This window comes from Sceloporus occidentalis, unplaced genomic scaffold (assembly GCF_023333645.1).
Source record: "Sceloporus occidentalis isolate IW3139 unplaced genomic scaffold, rSceOcc1.0.p SCAF_2, whole genome shotgun sequence".
Lineage (NCBI taxonomy): Eukaryota > Metazoa > Chordata > Lepidosauria > Squamata > Phrynosomatidae > Sceloporus > Sceloporus occidentalis.
Window position 1 is genome coordinate 4,896,033 of NW_028316982.1, and position 19,374 is coordinate 4,915,406.

Below are 19,374 nucleotides of genomic sequence, written 5' to 3' on the forward strand. Positions count from 1 at the left end.
CACCCAGGAGGGGGATGACACCCCCAAGAGGGAGGTGACACCTGGTCAGCTCCTGCACCCCCTATGATCAGTCCCCTATGATCAGTGTGCTTCTCCATTCTCCCCATGTGTGCTGCTTCGTCCTCACACATGCTTTGTCTCATGCGCACAATCCTGTCCTTTTCCAGGGGGCAGAGTGGCGCACACTCCCTCTCCCCATACAGCCCCCTGCACATGCCGTTCCATGTCTCCATGTGTGCTCCACACCCCTGTGCTCTGGCTCTTTCCCACCACTCCCTCCTTTTCCAGACTGGTGCACATATCAGGGGATGGAATGGCATGCACAGGGTGGTGGTGGTGCAAGGAAAGGGAATGTGTGCCATCCCAGAAGCCCCACTCCCAGAAGTCTTCAGAAGTCCCGCTCCTGTTAGCCCCATCCCACACACCAGGTGAGACCAGGTGCAGGAACGCCGCTGCTGAGATCTCCAGGGCAAGGCTTTCTCTCAGTTCCCTCACCATCAGAGGCTTGTTTGGTGAGAACGCAGGAGAGGGCCTTCTTGGTGGCTGTTCCCAACCTCTGGAACTCCTTTCCCTCCTTGCTTTCCTTTCACCAGAATTCAAAGACATTTTCATTTAAGCAGGCTTTAAATGTGTAAACAACGAAGCTCCTTCATTGGGATGTTTTATTCATCTTTTAAAACTTTTGCGTGTCTTTTAAATGATTTTATACTGTTTGGAGTGGCATTTTTAATTGTTTTAAAAACATTTATGGTGAAGGTTTTTTAATTGACGCTATCTGGGCAACAAGGTTGGAGAGAGGGAAGAATTTGGCCCTATGATGTTGCTTGTGTATGTAAAATCTGGTAACTGTTGGGAAGAAGAATTAACAGGGCTAAATGAACTGCCTATGGAGAAAAGGCATTTTAAGGACAGTTTTGAAGGAAAGGAATGATGAAGAAAGAGAACACATTGATGGAGTCCCCATGTAAGAGCAAGTTATGCTTCTAATGCACAAAAATATATACAAAGCAAACAAACTGGTTCTTCATAGCATCCTAGACTCATAGAACTGGAAAGAGCATCCAATCTCCTGCCATGCAGGAATTTTGGCTGTTGAGGATGGGAATCAAGAACAGCTTGGAAATGGACTACAACTCCCAGAATCCCCCAACCAGTACGGCCAAGAAAGTAACTTTTCCAAACCCAATGCACAGAAGGTTGCTTATGTCTGGTGAAATGGTTTGTCTTTCTGACCTAGCAATGTCTACTTTGATTCAACTCAGTTCCTGGTTAATATTCATTTTGTACCAGAAGGTGGGACGTTTATCTGTTGTCTCCTCTCTGTCTTCCTGTCCAGGTGAAATCACAGTTCGGAGCACAACTACTCCTGGAATTACTCCAACAATTTCTTCAACCGCTCAGACCATAATTGAAACTGACACTTCAGCAGATGTGGCTGCCAGAACTGTAAGAAGAAATACCAGTGCTACCATTGAAGAGACAAGCTCAACACGCCTGTCTTCCTATGTTCAGGACTCATCAACGGCCGTGTTTGTAGAAAAATTACTCTCTCAAAAACCAGGACATTTTTCCTCTTCTCCAGGTGAAAACATAACTAAGCTCAGAATTTTTAGGCAAAGTATTGCAGTCACTGCAACAGCTCACCTTTCTCCATCTATAATTGCTGTAATAGGGAGGTGGTACAGGACATCATTTCATTTGTCATACATAAATAAAGATTTATTCCCAGAATGTGATGGAAAAGAGACTTATATCCATATGTGGTGAGAATGTAGTAAAATACAAAAAAATTAGAAGGAAATAAAACAAGAAATAAATAATGGGAGGATTTGAATTGGATACAGAAAGATGTTTAACTCTGAACCTGAAAAATGTGGAATTAAATAAGGATAAGGAATTTTTAATAGAACAATTATTAAAAGTATCACAATCAGGGATAGCATATGGAAGGAAGGAAAAGGAAAGATGGAACCTTAGTAAATTGAAATATTATGTATCAAAATATGTGATACTTGATTATTTAGTGGCAAAAAAGAGGGATTTATATGGGGCAACTGAAGGTTTGGTTCAGAAATGGGAGAATATTGATTGAGAATATAAAAGAGAGAGGAAGTACAAAGAGGTGAACAGGAATATTAAAACAATACTCTACATGAAAGCTAAAGGAAATGTATAATAAATAATTAGACTGATCCCTGGAGGGATAAATAAAAAAGTATATAGATGAGGATTTTGTAATTTAGTTCCAATTTAGCTAGCAAAGGATCATATTATGCAGTGTATCGTGTGAAATGTAGAACTGTGTCCAAGGGTTGCTGTGTTGGCCATATAGCAAAGTACAATATCATCCAAAATCCACAAAACAGTGCTACCTTTATTGGGCCAACCAAAATGCACATTCTACAGGCTGCAAGCTTTTGAAGCTCCACTAGTTTCTTCATCAGGCAAAGGTGTTAAAAATCATACAGGAGAAAGACAAAAAAAATTGGGATGATGTTAGTTATAGCCCTGCGTTTGGTCATGATGTTTCAGTCATTGTCCTCAGTTCAGATGGTATGAAAGGGTATTAATGCAGGCACTGGAAGTTTCCATCTGGGAAATAAGCTTTAATTTCCATTAGCAAGACAAAAAGCTATTGCCTTTGAGATCCAGTTTGTCTCAAATCCTTTGTGAGGCTATAAGCCTCTTTGTTAGGAGAACACTGAATTTTTAGAAACTATGATAACTGTATGATAACACCTGAATATGGGAAAAAACCTTTTTCTCCATCCATAGCTGAGACTACAGATGAAATGACAGTCACTGCTGAGGTGATGACCATAAGAAATTCACTACTGACAAGCCTGCCTTCCAGCAGATCACCAACTGAAATTACAGCTGATATGACATATCCCATTGGCACTCCTGATGAAGAACTACTCACAAGTGGAGCAACACCCTTCACTTCCATTTTACCACTTGAAGCAACAGCTTTTGCCAGCACTTTAGTAGATGAAGCGTTGGATGATACAGCTACTTCAGTAGAAATTATTAGTCCAACAACTCTATCTTCACACACTCCAGACAAAACCACATTCACAACAGAGCATTTTGCTACATTAATGCATACTGTCACTGGAGCCAAAACCAATGCTACCACACACAGTGGAACAGATAGTACCCAATCGCTGCCTCTCTCCACCGTCTCAGATGTTGAAACTGCACCTGCCTTCAGCAGCATTACAGAAGACATTCTCACATCCTTCCATTCAACCATGTTGCCATTTGAAACAAGAGTCCCCACTCACATTTTAGAAGATCAGGATACAGCTCATACTTCTGAGGAGGTTGCTACCAGCACTTCAGGAGTTACAGATGCTCCTTTCAGCTCCCTCTCTACCAGCCCAACTGTTGAAATGTCATCTGCCTTCACCACCACTATGCAAACCATTTCGACAGCTTCACTTTCCAGTACATCGCCACTTGAAACAAAAGCTATCACCGGCATTTTAGCACATTGGGGCACAACTGGTCCTTCAGAAGAAGTAATTGGCAGAACAACGGAAAATATGAGTCCTGGCATCAACTCCCCCATTACCATCTCAGCTGTCGACACTCCATCTGCCTTCCGCACCATGGAAGAAGTCACTTCAACAGCCCTCCATTCAGTTATATCACCACTTGAAACAACAGCTACCACCGGCATTTTAGGAGACTGGGACACAATGTCCGGAGAAGCAACTACCACCGAAGATATAACTGCTACTATCAGCTCCATCACTACCAGCGATGCTGTTGAATTGCTATCTACCTTCCACACTATGACAGAAGCCATTTCAGCATCTTCTCAGTTCACTATGTCATCACCTGAAACAACAGCTACCACTAGCTTTTTAGCAGATCAAGTTACAACTGGTACTTCAAGTGAAGTAGATCCCAGCACTATGGGAACTACAACAGCTTCTATCGGCTCCTTCAACAGCTCATCTGTTGAAATTCCATCAGCCTTCAGCACCACTGCAGAAACCACTTCGATAGCCCTCCCATCCACTACATCACTACTTGAAATGACAGCTACCGCTGGCGTTTTAGCAGACGAAAACACTACTGGTCATTCCAAAAATATGACTGCCACCACTAGCTTCCTCTTTACCAGCCCAACAGTTGAAACTCAATTTGCCTCTGATTTCTCTACAGATGCTACTACAGGTTTCCTTTCTATAGTTTCACAATTCAAAACAGCAGCTACCACTGGCTTTATAACAGATGCAAATACAACTCATGCTTCAGGAGAAGCAACTATTAATATTGAAGGAGAAATGACTGCTAGCACCAGTGCCTTTCCAGCAAAGCAGAGCTCAGTAGCCTTATTCTTTCCATCTGAAACCACAGCTGAAGTATCATCGAATCCTACAGGCAAAACTATTCCAGTAACTCAGTCTAGTACCTTTGTGAGTGAAGCATCATCTGCCTTCAGCCCCACTACAGAAGCCACCTGGACAGCTTTCCCTCCCACTATTACACTGACTGAAATGGCAGCTACTACAGGCAGAGCTGCCACTGGTACATTCAGCACCAGTAATTTGGGCGAAGTGGCTTCTACCCCAGCAGAGATGACCTCCAGCACTGCTGCGGATGAGATTAGCCTAGCCCAACTGTTTTCACATACCCCTGATAAAGCTGCAACTGAAACTGGCTCCCCAACTACAGTGGAGCTCATAGCCTTTAGCCAAACCGTTGTAGCGGCTTCAGCAACACTCTCTTCCTTTCCACAAGCTGAAACCACAGGTAAGATTGCAACCACTACTGGTGTTACCTAAATTGCAGGGGGCTGCAGTATGGCACTCACAAATTGTACTCAATGGAGAAATTAATTTAGCTCAATCAGAAGCATTGAGAAGGCTCCAGTAACATAAGGCCGGGATCTTGACCCGTGTATAACGTTTCCAAATCCAGAGAACTTCAGAGGCAGTTTCCAAATTAATTTAGTTCATTTAAAAAGGAGAGTTCACAAACAAGCACACTGTTTCATGCACATATGCACACAAGAACTAACAAAGCAAAGGTAGTAGGTAATAGTGAGTTGCACGGTTGCTAAGAGGTAATACTCTATCTATCCTGAAGTATAGCTCCGGTTGAAGAGTTACTGGATTGAAGATGGCTCAATAGCTGCCTGTGGAAGGTGGAGTGGCCAGCTACTGAGGTGTCGAGTCAAAATTGAACAGAGGTTCTGCTGGTTTCAGACTAGACCAATTTGCTAGTGCCTAGGCACTCATATTTATAGCCAGAAATGAGTCCTAAGGGCAGTATTTCAAGAGTTGATAGGTTTAAGTAACTTTCCCAGGGAAGAAGAACGGGATGCAATCCCACTTGCCACCATCACTATCTTTAGTGAAGGGATTATGCAAATTCTGATTTTAAATGATTTTGGTTCAGTGCCTTTGGCTTCTCCCATGCTGAGCCCTTCAGATTTCTATATATGGCATAGCTAGTTTCCTGCCCTGGAGAGCCTCCCTTTTGGTTACTTGCCTCAAACACCATTTTTGATATAGAATTGATATAAAAGGTCACAGATGGGTGACTGAGGGCTGGATCCTGGGCTACGCTGACATTTCAACTGCAGAGACTACACCGCCAATCCTCCTTTTCCCCATCCCAGGTGAAAGAACAAAATCCTTTAGCACTTCTGCAGAAGATGCTCTCCAGAGTAATCCAGTCCCTTCCACATCACTACTTGAAACAACAGCTAGCACAAGCAATTTTGCAGCTGGAATGACAAAAGATGAGGCTACCAGTCCTGCAGAAGAGTTTGCTACCCCTATTACCAACACAGCAGTTGAAGAAACTCCCCCTGCAATCTGGTCTTCACCTGCCAAAACAGAAAGATTTTCAATTTCAGCTATCACAACTCCAGCATCAATCCCTTATATTTCACCAGATGAAACCTCATCAATCTTTGGTGCCACTTCAGAAGCAACTTCAACAGTCTTTACTCTTCCTACGTCACCAGTAGAAATCACAACAAAAGCCAGTATTGCTACAGATAGTGGCACTAAAAGTGTTAGCACTACAAAAGGAAAGACAACCTCAGAATTGCCATCTGCTAACACCAGCCTGATTGGAAGAACAGTCACGGCAAAACTCCCAACCCCATCAGACACCATCACATCCTTGTCAAATAGCAAACCACCAGCTAGACATGATCTAGGTAAGCCCATTTTGTGCTTCTTTGCAGATTCCACCTCAACAGGAACTTCCTGATGGTAAGAGCCGTGTGACAGCGGAAGACTCTGCCTCTGAGTGGGATGGAGCCTCCTTTTTGGGGAAGTTTTTAAACAGAGGTTGAATGGCTGTCTGTCACAGGGAGGGCTTTGACTGTGTCTTCCTGCATGGCAGAAGGGAGTTGGATGGATGGCCCTTGAGTCTCTTCCAACTCTATGCTTCTATGAGCTCCAGTCCATCAATATCTGGAGACCCATATAATTCCTAGCCCTGATGTAATTGGATATTGAGGACTAAAGCTAACTTGTGGACCCAGCCAAGTAGACTGATGGAATCAAGGGAATGAACACAGAATCCTAGAGTTGGAAGAGACCCCAAGGGAAATCCAGTCTAACCCCTTGCCATGCAGGAATACACAATCAGAGCATCCCCTACTGATGGCCACCCAGCCTCTGTTTAAAAACCTCAATAAAAGCATAAGTGTTGTCTCATAAAAGCATAAAATATAAGTGTTGTCTTCTCACAATGGTGCCAAAGGTTAGAGAAACACCCCTGGGGTCATGAGCATGCAATGTCGCTACATGCCCCCTTGCCCTCCAACATTTCACAGATGAAAACCATGACATATGTGGCCAAGCAGCATCAGTGTCTGGTAGACATGGCAAATGTTATGAATGAGGAAGAGCACACAAGCTAGGTGAGCCTGAAGCAGCTGGCTTTTGCCTGAGTTTCCTGGGAAGGGCAAGGTCTCACTCTTGAAGGCTTTGATGATTGAGTGACAAGTGAGGGATATTTGATGGCTGCATTGTATGGAATGCTGGAATTTGTAGTTTTTAAACACATTTCCAATTCTCTGCTAGAGACTTCTAGTGCTGTAGTTCTACTAGAGTAGTCTAACCATTGCTAAGTGGTATTGACTGTAATGTTACCTAAATCATGGAAGTGATTACACATTTTCCGATTGTACACATGGGGTGAGGCATTTACTCAGAGCTTGGAAAAGTTCCCTTTTTTGGACTACAACTTCCAGAATTCCTCTAGCAAACACCTCACCTTTCTTATTGCAGAGTTTGCAAATGTTATTTGTTTGTTTGTTTGTTTGTTTAGGACAATGAAACCGAGATTTTGCCAGGCAGTATGGCAAAGTATGGAGTTACTGTCCAAGACTAACACTTGCAAATCTGTTTTATTTATAGCACATCTTGTAGATGTATATTCCTTATGAATTGTTTTCCTGTAGAATAATGTATTTCCAGATGCATGAGAAGCCCCTGTGGAAAGAAGAGAGTAGCAGTGAAGATACATTGCATTTTACATGATACCTTTGAATGAATAATATTCTGTGCAACCATGTTTTTTTTCCAGTACAGAAACCACATTTTTGTGCAGAAAGCATGGTTTCTGTGTAAGAGATGGTGTGTGTTGTTTCCTGAACAAAATATATTCTTTATGCAGACAATCCACATGTATTTCTGTGCAGAATAATTTCCTCAGACACATTGCAAGGTGCGAATACCTCTTGAGAACTGCACAGAAACCTTTGCTTTCTCCCTGGAAGGAGACAATATTATAGAGAACACCATTCTTGCTTGTGAAGATGAAGATTGTGAAGATATTGCATCCCTAAAATGCAGATAATCTTAGATAATATTTGCACTTTAGGGATGCAATATCTTCAGTCCTCATCTTTGCATGCAAGAATGAATATGCATGCAAAACCTTCTTGTAGTTGGCAGATGGTCCTTGCTTAGGAAGGGGAAGGTGGTTCTGAGAAGGGTCTGTATATACAATGTGAATAAAATGCTGTAATTAATGAACCCGCACGATGGGTTTTTCTCCTCCTCCATGCCCCTTCCACGGCTAGGGAGGATCCACTTCATCTTGTCCATGAGCTTGACCACTTCTCTGAACATCACGGACCCTGCAGTCAGAGATGCTGTGGTGAAGAAGGTACGATTCAATTCTCTGAAATCAGACCACTCAGGTGAACCCTTGTTTGGAGGAAGGAGATACTTTAGGAGGAATGTCTTCCCTTTAGACCAGTGGTTCCCAAGTTTTGATACTCCAGATGTTTTGGATGTTTTTCAGCTCCCAAAATTCCTGAATATTGGCCAAGCTGGCTAGGGCTTCTGGGAGTTGAAGTCTAAAACACCTGAAGGATCAAAGTTTAGGAACCACTGCTTTGGATCATCTCTAGGGCATCTTCTTGGCCTGTAAGGTTAGTTTTACCCAGATTCATCGATTGGAGGGAGGGGATCATGTGGTCCTTCTGATGTTTTTGGATTAGACGTCCCAGCAGCTCTAGCCATCATAGCCAATGGGGAGGAAAGCTGGGTGTTGTAGTCTAACCATCTTGGGAATGAGTACATGTTTCCCTGTTATAGATAACCTGATTTCTCCTCTTTTGGTTGCTCATTACTTGATGGAGGCACACACTGGGTGTGTGAGCTACTTTCGCTTGACAATCTGAGATGAGAATTATAGAATCATAGAATCGTAGAGTTGGAAGAGACCACAAGGGCCATCCAGTCCAACTCCATTCTGCCATGCAGGAAATCTCAAAGTATCCCTGACAGATGGCCATTCAGCCTCTGCTTAAAGACCTCCAAAGAAAAAGACTCCATCACACTCCAAAGAAGTGCATTCCACTGTCTAACAGCTCTTGCTGTCAAGAAGTTCCTCCTAATGTTGAGGTGGAATCTCTTTTCCTGAAGACAGTTGTATCACTTGTGTTTCATCTGCTGCCATTCCACTGCCTTCGTGTCTCAAAGAATTGAACCCTTATTGAGCAAATTGCAACGTATAGGTTGCATATGAACTTTGGGGTCCCAAACAGAGGCCCATGAAGTGTCCCCAAACCGTCAGACCCCTAAAATTTTAAAAGAAATTCCCACAGATTTTTCACATGCTGTAAAATGCAGCAGTTTTGCTCCTCCATCCTTCCATCCTGTCACATACCTTTGTTGTTGTTGTGTGCATTCAAGTCACTTCTGACTTATAGTGACCCGTTGTTGTTGTTGCTGCTGCTGCTGCTGCTGCTGCATGCCTTCAAATTGTTTCTGACTATGGCAACCCTAAGGCCATCTACAAACCAAAACGAGCAGCAGGCTTAAAATATAATTGACAAGGAAGGAGGGAAACAAGGGTAAATTGTAAAAATAATTAGAATAACTGAAACAAGGAAGTGTCTAATTTGCAATATATGTATGTATGTATGTATGTATGTATGTATGTATTATAAATACTAAATTCCCAGTGGTAAAAAGTCTAGCAACAGTATACAACAACAAGCTGGCTATGGGAAATGACTCTTCTGAATCCTTTTGAATATCAATAATAGTCCAAACATATGAGTAGAGTGTCCAAAGTGTTAGCAGTAGAATTATTCGAAACGGCCACATATTACTCCGGAGGTAGCCATCTCCACTATTGAAAGAGTACAGCCATTGAAGGACATTGCCACCAGTGAAAATTACACTGTTTATCTTCATGCTACCATACTACATGTACCATTATTGATTCTTCCCAGATTTTTGATTGGATATTTTTGGTGAAACAGCAGAATAATTCTACTGCTAACACTTTGGACACTCAGGCAAAAATCACGCCCATCAGGACTGGACGCGAACGGGTGCGCGACGGGGAACGGAACGGGGCCTCTTGGAGGACTGAATTGTGTGCGATAAAATCCGTTTTTGGGCGGCCGCGCACGCACACGAGAGTCCTCCTCCCGTCCCTAGAACGTTTATGTTTCTGTGTGCGATAAGGTCCTAAATAACTCACAAAACTACGATTCCCAGAATTCTATAGCATTGAGTCATGGCAGTTCAAGTGGTGTTAAACATCATTAATTCTGCAGTGTAGAGGCAGGCATATGTTCAAACACAGTAATTAAGCATTGTAACAATTAAATATGCCTGAACCAAGATCAATGACAGTGTATTTGTGTTTTCTTTCCTCCAGTTTCATCAAGATTTGCATGCCAGGTTTCCTGATGCTGGCTTCAGTGTAACATGGATTGGGCAACAACAGGAGAGCTGAATAGGAATTCACTGGAAGATCCATAAGCCACAACATTCAGGACTGAAAGCAGAAGTCCAGCCAGAGTACAGGAGAATATGCTTTGTCATCTGAGCATCAGCTCTGGTTAAATGATGTGCAATGACTTTGGTCAGAATCCAGGTATTATTCTAATATGCAAGCAGACATGTTTTGTGCAAAAGGAAATAAAATATGGAGTAGGACATATGGACTTTAATAACATTATTTCTTCAAATGCACACATGAAGAAAGATTAAGAAGTAGAAAATTGAAATGACTACTGTCACTTTTTTCATCATCATCATCATTGTTGCCCTGTGCTTTCATGAAGACTCTAGTTTATGGTGACCTTATCACAGGGCTTTTTTGGCAAAAGTTTTTCAGGGGAGGTTTATTCTTGGCTACCTATAAAGTCGAGAGAGTGTGGCTTGTCTAAGGCCATCCGATGGGTTTCCATGGCTGAGCTAGGATTTGGATCCTCAACTCCCAGAGTCCTATTCCAAAATTCGAACCATCATACTTAACTGGCTTGGAGAGGGCAGAATCTTGTCCTTCGCAGCAGGTTAAAGCAAAAGCCAACACTGCAGCCTCTTCTACCTTGTGTGTTCTTCTTCAGTTATACCTTTTCCGACATCTTGATCACATTCTGCTGCTGTTGGCTCAATGTGTCCTGGTTTTCATCTTTGAAATGTTATTAAAGAGGACAAGCACACAAGGTAGGAGAGGCTGCAGCAGTTTGCTTTTGCCTGAGGCTGCAGGAAATGGCAAGAATCTCCCCCCCCCCCCCCCCGGTATCTTCTCTTCCTCCCACTGAGTTAATTGAGTGCAAACTACCTTTGCATTTTGAACTCAGTTTGCAGCAACTCAAGTTAGATGAGGATCAAGGATGGAAAATGGGAGAGAGAAAAGCAGCTGAAAAAATGGGATGACATGGGATTAGTTGGGATTGACTCTCCCAAATCAGGACAGTTCTGGAGTAAGCCATTAAGAGAAAAGCTGGCCATCTCATGAAGGACCAAGAAATAAACTTCCTCCTTCTAGGGAGTTTATCACACAGAGGGCAAATTGGTAAAATCCCATGCACAAATGGGATTTTAAAATCCAGGTGTTGTTTGTCAGATGCGTTGGTGTGAAAGAGAAATTACACAAAAATAATCCGAATGGAAAGCTCTTGTGTACTTTCGGAATTTAGAGAAAGTAAAAAGGAGCTGGTTTTGACGACTTTGCATCCGGGTTATTTTTGTGTTATTTCTCTTTCACCCAAACGTTGTCTGAAAAACATCCTGCAAATGCAGGTTGTTTTCAGTTTAAATTCAGTTTCTGCACGGGATTCGTCCCGTGTGATAAACTAGTAGGAATCATTTGAACAATGTCAACATTTTCTTCTTAATTTTGAGCTTGAGTAAAATGTGACATCGTTCAACCTTTTCAAGAATTGAAATCACTTTGCATTAAACCTATTTACTTCTTATTTGGGTTTTGTTTTCTATTCACTTATCACACCCAACTGAAAGCCAGCATGGTGTAGTGGTCTGAGTATTGGACTAGGACCAGGATTCGAATCTCCACTTGACTATGGAAACCCAGTGGTGACCTCAAGCACATCATACTCTGTCAGCTTCAGAGGAGGGCAATGGCAAAGCTCTCTGATTAAATCTTGTCAAGACAACCCCATGACAGGTTTGCTTTAGGGTCGTCATGAGTCTGAAATAGCTTGAAAGCATGCAACAAGAACAATCATGCTGCACCCTTCCAGCATTTGCTGGTACACACTGGATTCGCCATTCATGATACTGCCAGCAGTTAATATGATTAGAAATCCAACCACGAAAGAAATGAAAACTTGTTGCAAAGAAGTGTCTTCTATGGCCTTACTGAGAACTCTTTAATGCACAAGGAAGCAAACCATGCAAATCATTTTTTTTAAAGAAAGAATTAAGATTTGAATGCAATAGACCTTCTGAGAACCACCTCAGTGGAAAAAACTAGGAGGCTCAATGTCCCATCTAAGAATTTTCTCCTTGCATTAGAAAAGCTTTGCAACACCTGAGGCCATTCATGTTCAACTGAATGGTTCATGACTTTGCCTAACTCTGTGACGCCACTACCAGCACCACTGCGGCTGGTATCCAGTTCATTAATTTGGAAAGCCACCTGGAGGGCATGAAGGCAATCCTCTGGCATTCTCCCACCCACCTGCCCACACCCCCGCCTCGCGCCAGGTTATGCAAGAGCCTGGTCACCTATTAACTCTTCAATCAGCTTGGTGAAATCAGTCCAAACAAACTTTCTGAATGCCAACCATTTGGCTTAAATGTCACCTTGGAAGAATGTCATGGAATCAGAGCTTTGGAGAGTTGGAAGGATCCCCAAGGGACATCTACAGCAGTGGTTCCCAGCCCTACATCCTCCATTTGTTTTGGACTTTCGCTCCCATAATTCTTGACTGTTGGCCAAGTTGGTTGGGGCTTCTGGGATCTGAAGCCCAAAGCAAATGGAGGACCAAAGGTTGGGCATCACTGATCTAGACCAACTTCCTGCCAGTCATGGAACCTACAGCTCAAGAATACTTGACAAATGTGTTGCCTAACTTACCATGAGTGCCAATTTGTGGCTGCGGGCACAGCAGGGGTTGGTATCAAGTCCCATGTTCTAGGGCTTTCTAGGAAGGCCATGTAATTTTCCTAAGCTCTGATATGGACCAGGAAGCCCAGCTAAACAGAGGCAACTTGGCTGAGGAACAAATGAAGCTCCATTCGGGTCCATTCCTGACCCATAAGGTCCAGTAGATGGGATCTGTGTGCCCATTATACCTACAATACCCATTATGACAGGATCCCTTATGGGATCTTGGTGTGTGTGTGTGTGTGTGTGTGTAGGCAACCAGATAATAGGAACAGATGGCTCTGCTTCACTCATAGAGGGCAGGGGAACCACCCAATAGCTTCCACCCATATGGATTCCTCTATCTGTCATTTCAGCACAAGCCAGAAGACATGCTTGGCAAATGTGTTTCCTGTAGTTGGCAGATGGGTTGACCAATGCCTGGATGTGGACCCATGTGGTGGACCAGGCTCATGGTGACCAGATCTCCTAACTGCAAAGGAGGACAAGGCACTGCAAAATGTAGGGCATTCCAGAAAAATGTAGGGCGTTCCAAAAATTAAAGCTAAAAACAGCCATATACCTGTAAATATAAATCCATGCTTCTTAGTCATGCTCTAAGTCAAGGACATTTTGATATTTCTCCTGGACAGAAGGCTGAAATACAGGATAGGTCGTGGAAAAGGAAGAGCTCTAGTCACCCTGGCCAAGCTATTCAGCTCTAGCCAATAAAATAGTTGGCTCTTCCATCTCAATAAAATGTGGTCTGGTCCTGTTGATTCTAGCTAAATGCAAAGCCCTACATTCGCTGCTGGGTCTGCAAACAGATATTCTGCAAATAGATATTTCCTCCTTTTAAAAACCTCGAGCAAAGGAGACTGCCAGAGTGGTACGGTGGTTTGAGGGTTGGAGTCCAGGAGACCATGATCTCAATCCTTGCTCAAATTGTCTATATATCGGTATCGAATTGTAATTGCTTTTCATATGTTCTGCAATAGTGCAAATGAACTGTGATCGGAAAGCCATTCACGCTTTTCTATCAGTAATGGGTTATTCCAATAGCATGATGCTTCCAGGACGTTACAAGAATGATAGGAGGATGACATTGTGTGAAAATCTTTTCCCAGTCGCACAAGAATGATGGTAACAATACACTTCCTTAATGCTTTTAACCCCATATGATAATCTTCTAAACCATGGTATCCAGAAATGGGCACAGTACTTTTCAAGTGCTTTTTGGCTACCCATGGCCCGAATTTGAAAATGGCTAAGAGGGAAGAGCTGAGAGGGATTTCCCCCCTCATTTTTATCCCATCTTTCTGCCAGATAAGGACACAAGGTGGGTTTTTATCACAAGATAAAAACATTTTTAAAACTTTACAATAATGTTTTTAAAAACAATTAAAATCATCTAGTCAAAACAGTATAAAACAGTATAAAACTAACATACAAAAGCATACAAAACATGCACACATGGTTGTCCACGAAGAAGGACATTTGGCTGTGCTTAAGGCAAGAGTACGAATCCTGTGATCCGCCACATGTAGTGTTGGACTACAACTCCTATCAGCCCTAGCTAATGGTGGGGGATGCTGGGAGTTGTAGTCCAAAAACATCTGGAGGATTGCATTCCTACTTCTGTTATGAAGCAGCTCTTTCCCCACCTGGAAAAACTGGTGGTGCAGTCTTGGGTATTACCTTCAGTGCAATTCATATCAAGTAATTTTCAATCCTTCGACTGACCTGTTGTGTTTTTAAATCCAAATTCTATCACCATTTATAAGAGCCATTTACTCAGAACTGGAGGAGACAGCAAAATATTTTGGGAAATCACTTTAAAGCCATTTACAGCTCCAGAAAACAAAATGGTTCTTACTTTGTACCTATAAAGTCAACAAATTTGGCAGAGTGGAAAGATAAGAGGAGGGATGTTTGCAGATGAGGAGCTTATGTGAGCCAGTACTCCTAAGTTTTTCTGGTTTATCTCTAAAACATAAGTCCAGACCCAGATAATGGTTTCTTTGGGGATTGCAGCTCCCCAAATCCTTTAACGGGGGATTATGGGTGTTGTAGTGTCCAAGAAACAAATTTCCCAAGCTTTGCAACAGATGTGATATTAGACCTGTATACACCAGACTGATGCAATCATGACAGGCTGTGGTTTTTTTTTCCATATGGGGTGTGTGTTTTAGTTATCTATTTGTCTTTAGTATGTTTTCATGTTAATTTTTTACTGTTTTAACTAGATAATTTTAATTGTCTTAAAATTCTCATTGTAAAGTTTGTAAAACGTTTTATCTTGTGAATCACCTCGGGTCCCTGGGAGAAAGGCGGCATAACAATGAAATCAATAAATTATTTTTAAAATGTTCTAGATCTACTGATGTCTCAGGATTGCTTGTAGTTACTCATCAGAGGATGCAAGGCTTTTTGTATAACCTCAGAGAAACTATTGCCTTTATTGTTTATTCATATATTCTAGGATTGTTGGACAGCATGTATTTTTGGCATCCAGAATTGCAGACAAAATCTTGGAAAATTCCATTCCCATGGAAAAAATATCCCTTCTATGAGCGTTATATGAGGCTCCCTTTTATGAGCTTTGAACAAGAACGAAAGCTGGAATTCACCTCTTAGGTGGGAGTGAGATGATAACTGCTTCCGTCTTTCTAAATCTTGCATGGTCTTCTGTTATCAAGAGGGCGCAGTGGCACCTGCCTGCGTCACCTGTTCACCAGGTAGACCTGTTATCAGTGGTGCCAGCTTGCATCGGATAGTGACACCATGCCCTTTTTTTCACTTTGCAAGATGGAGTCCAGGCATTAGTTCTGGGTGAGCAGAGAGCCCTTGAGCGATTCATGGTCTGTGACCTCATCATCAGAGTTAATGGGCCATGAGGACATTGGCGGGAATTGCCATGTTTATATCTCTGGAGCCCTTCAAGCATGACCCAAGACTCCCTTGGCATCGCATTCCCAACTCTCTCTGGAGTGGGTGACTCTGGCAAGCGATAGCAGCTGACCCAGGCAAAAGTGGGTTGTGAACCAGCTCACCTCTTGAGGATCCCACACCAGAGTGCCTCGCCCAACTGGGTGTTTAGCCCAATAAGCCCCTTATAATTAATTAATCAATCAATTAACATTTATTTATATAGTGCTGTAAAATTTTACACAGCACTTTACGTACAGGAGACAAAAAGAGACATAAAACCTGCCAGACAGCGTACACTCTACAAACCAAGCAAAGTTATAAAATTCAGGCATCACATAACAAAATACTGAGAATTATAAAAGGGTACAAGCACAAGGAAGGTGTTACCAACTGGCGAATAAGGTGGTGATCTGGAACACTTCCCTGAACAAAACCTTCTTCAACTCAGCTTTAAAACTGGCCAAGGAGGTGGTTTTCTTTTTAAAAAATTTGAACTGAGGTTTTCTTTCTTTTTAAAGAATCTGTCGGGGTGCTTTCATTGTGTATTCCTGTATGGCAGAATGGGGTTGGACTTCATGGCCCTTGAAGTCTTTTCCAGCTCTATGGAGATTATCACACGGAGGCTTACCATGTTTAAATCGCCAGCAAAACGCTCCAGAAGCACAAAGGTGTGATAGTCGTGCTTCTGAAGTGCCACTGAAGCATCCCCTCTCCTCTCCCATCAGCAAAGCGTCTACGGAACAGCTATTTCTTCATAACGGACGTTCCCATTATTGAAGAAATGGCTGCTTTGTCAACAAGAAAGGAGAGGGGATGCGTCAATGATGCTTCAGAAGTGCAACCGGCTATCACACCTCCATGCTTCTGGAGTGTTTTGCTGGCAGTTTAAGCATGGTAAGCACCTCCGTGTGATAATCCCCTATGATTCTAAACACTTGGGATCATATTACAGTGGGCCTGCTGCATTCTCTGGGGTTAGGGGTACAGACAGTGGCATCACTAGGATTGGTGTCACCCAATGCAGGGGGGAATGAACTGCCTTGCCTCCCCTATGCAGCCCCCCCAGTGGGGCAGACTCAGAAAGTAACCCCACTGCCATGCTGGACTCTGAAGGTAGTGACCGCCCACCATAGGCCTTCTGAGTCTGTGTTCGCCTTGGAAGGCAACGACCTCCCCCCCGCCACTAGCCTTCTGGCCCGCCAAACTCCAAAGGCAGTCCCCCCCCGGCACTCGGGTGGCACTCAGTGTGGTCCGTATCCCTGCACCCCCTAATGATGCCACTGGGTACAGGATGCCTGTGAAAATGGGAAACGACAACTTAAAAAAAAACCACGTATGTTTTTTACATGATAGAACACATCTCTAGGAACCTCTAGGTCCTCCAGCACAACTCTATAGTCAACATCTGTGCTGGAGGACCCAGTGGCGTCACCCAGTGTGGTAACTCATGGTGTCACTCACCCCACACCGTACAGAACCCTTAGTCATGTTTTTGGTACTAATGTTACTTATACATCACAATTCCCGTATACTGTATATTTTCACTGAATGTAACGGCGATAGTTGTGACATCAAACAACAAGCAAAATTAAAATTACAACATCTTTTCACACAGCCTAAATGTATTCACTTGTACATGGTTTCATATGTTTAAACTGAAAATTTGGTGATGCTTTTAAAGAATTTTTTAGAAGGAAAAATGGGCTATGAACACATTGGTGGGAATGAGCATGTTTATACTGTATCTTTGGAACCCACCAAGAATGACCCGAGTCATTTGCTGGCTGGAGAATTCTGGGAATTACCGTATGCTCCCAAAAAACTAACATTTCCAAGCTTGGCTGTATTTCCATAATTATAGTCTTTCCAGCACTTTTCCTTCTTGTTTTGTTTAGGCTCGTCTTCCTGAAGGCAAAAGACACTTTAAGTCTTGTCCAGGGTCACACAATGGCTCCGCAGTATAGCTTAGGGCAAAGGCTGTGAAGTGTCCTTTCCCATGGCAGGGTAAGACATTATTGTGAAACGCAAGTTGTTAACTAGGAAGTGAAGAAGGTTAATGCTGCTATTGCAACCCAAAATGCCATGTGACCCCAGGAGGCAGTAACTGATAGGAACCTGTCAGCTGAGCTTCCAGCTTTGTGCCTTTGCTTGGTTTTACATTCTTGAAATATACTTTGCCAATGTCTTGTTTCTTGACTCACATCACCAAAATTCTGAGGCAAGCCACCATAGATATACAATTGGAAGGCATATTAATCCTATAGTTGGAAGAGACCAACGCAAAGGCCATCCAGTCCAAACCCCTGCCATGTAGGAACTCACAATCAAAGCACCCGACAGATGGCTATCTGGTCTCTGTTTAAAAAACTCCAAAGGAGGAGATTCTACCACAATCCAAGCCAGTGTCTTTCACTGTCAAATAGCTCTCACAGTGTAGTTCTTCCTAACATTGAGGTGGAATCTCTTTTCCTGTACAGTAGTATGTATCCACTGATCTGTATCCCAGTCTCTGTAGCTGCAGAAAACAAGCTTGCTCCATCCTCAATATTACACCCCTTCAAATATTTAAACAAGGCTCTCACACCACACTTTAACTTTCTCTTCTCCAGGCTAAACATCCCCAGCTCCCTAAGGCGTTCCTCATAGGGCATGGTTTCCAGACCCTTCACCATTTTAGTCACCCTCCTTTGGACATGATCCAGTTTCTCAATGTCCTTTTTGAATTGTGGGGCCCAGAACTGGACACAGTATTCCAGGTGAGGTCTGACCAAAGCAGAATAGGGTGGCACTATTACTTCCCTCAATCTAACGATATACTTCTATTGATGCAGCCTAGCATCACAAGGGACATCTAGTTCAACCTCCTGCCATGCGGGCATGCACAACTAAAGCACTGCCAAAAGATGGCCATCCAACCTCTTTTTAAAGACCTAGGAGACTGTTCTGTTGTTGAACAGCTCTTACAGTAAAGAAGTTCTTCCTAAGCTTTAGTTAGAATGCCTTTTCTTGTGATTTTAATTCATTGGTTCATGTTCTAGTCTCTAGAGAAGGGGAAATGCTCTATCTTCTGCATGACATCCTTTCAGGTATTTAGAGACAGTTGTATTGTATCACCTCTCAGTCTTCTCTTCTCCAAGCTAAATATATCCAGCTCACATAAGACCTTTCCAGACCTTTGATTGTCTTGGTCAAAGGTCTTGGTCTGGAACGGGGGTGCCCAGAACTGTATGGTTCAATGCAGGGATGTTTGGACATGTTTGTAAGTGGCTTAATTTCATGGATGTGAAAGACAGTTACAATCTAGACCTAAACATGCTTATCTGGGAGTAAGCTCCAATGAGTTCAATAGAGTTACTACCATGAGGATGAGCTTAGGATCTTTGTGATCCTTATTCAGCTTTCTGAAGCTGAATGCACAACTGGTGCCCACTTCATAGCACACAGTTATAGGGCTATGATTCAACTTTAACTGCAGTGACCACATTTATGTGCATCTCTGCGAGTTTGGTTGCTCACATATGTCTGCGCTCAAATAAAGATGGAGTCAATGATGTGAATGTATTCAAAGCACCTTCAAGGCATGCAGAATTTTATCCT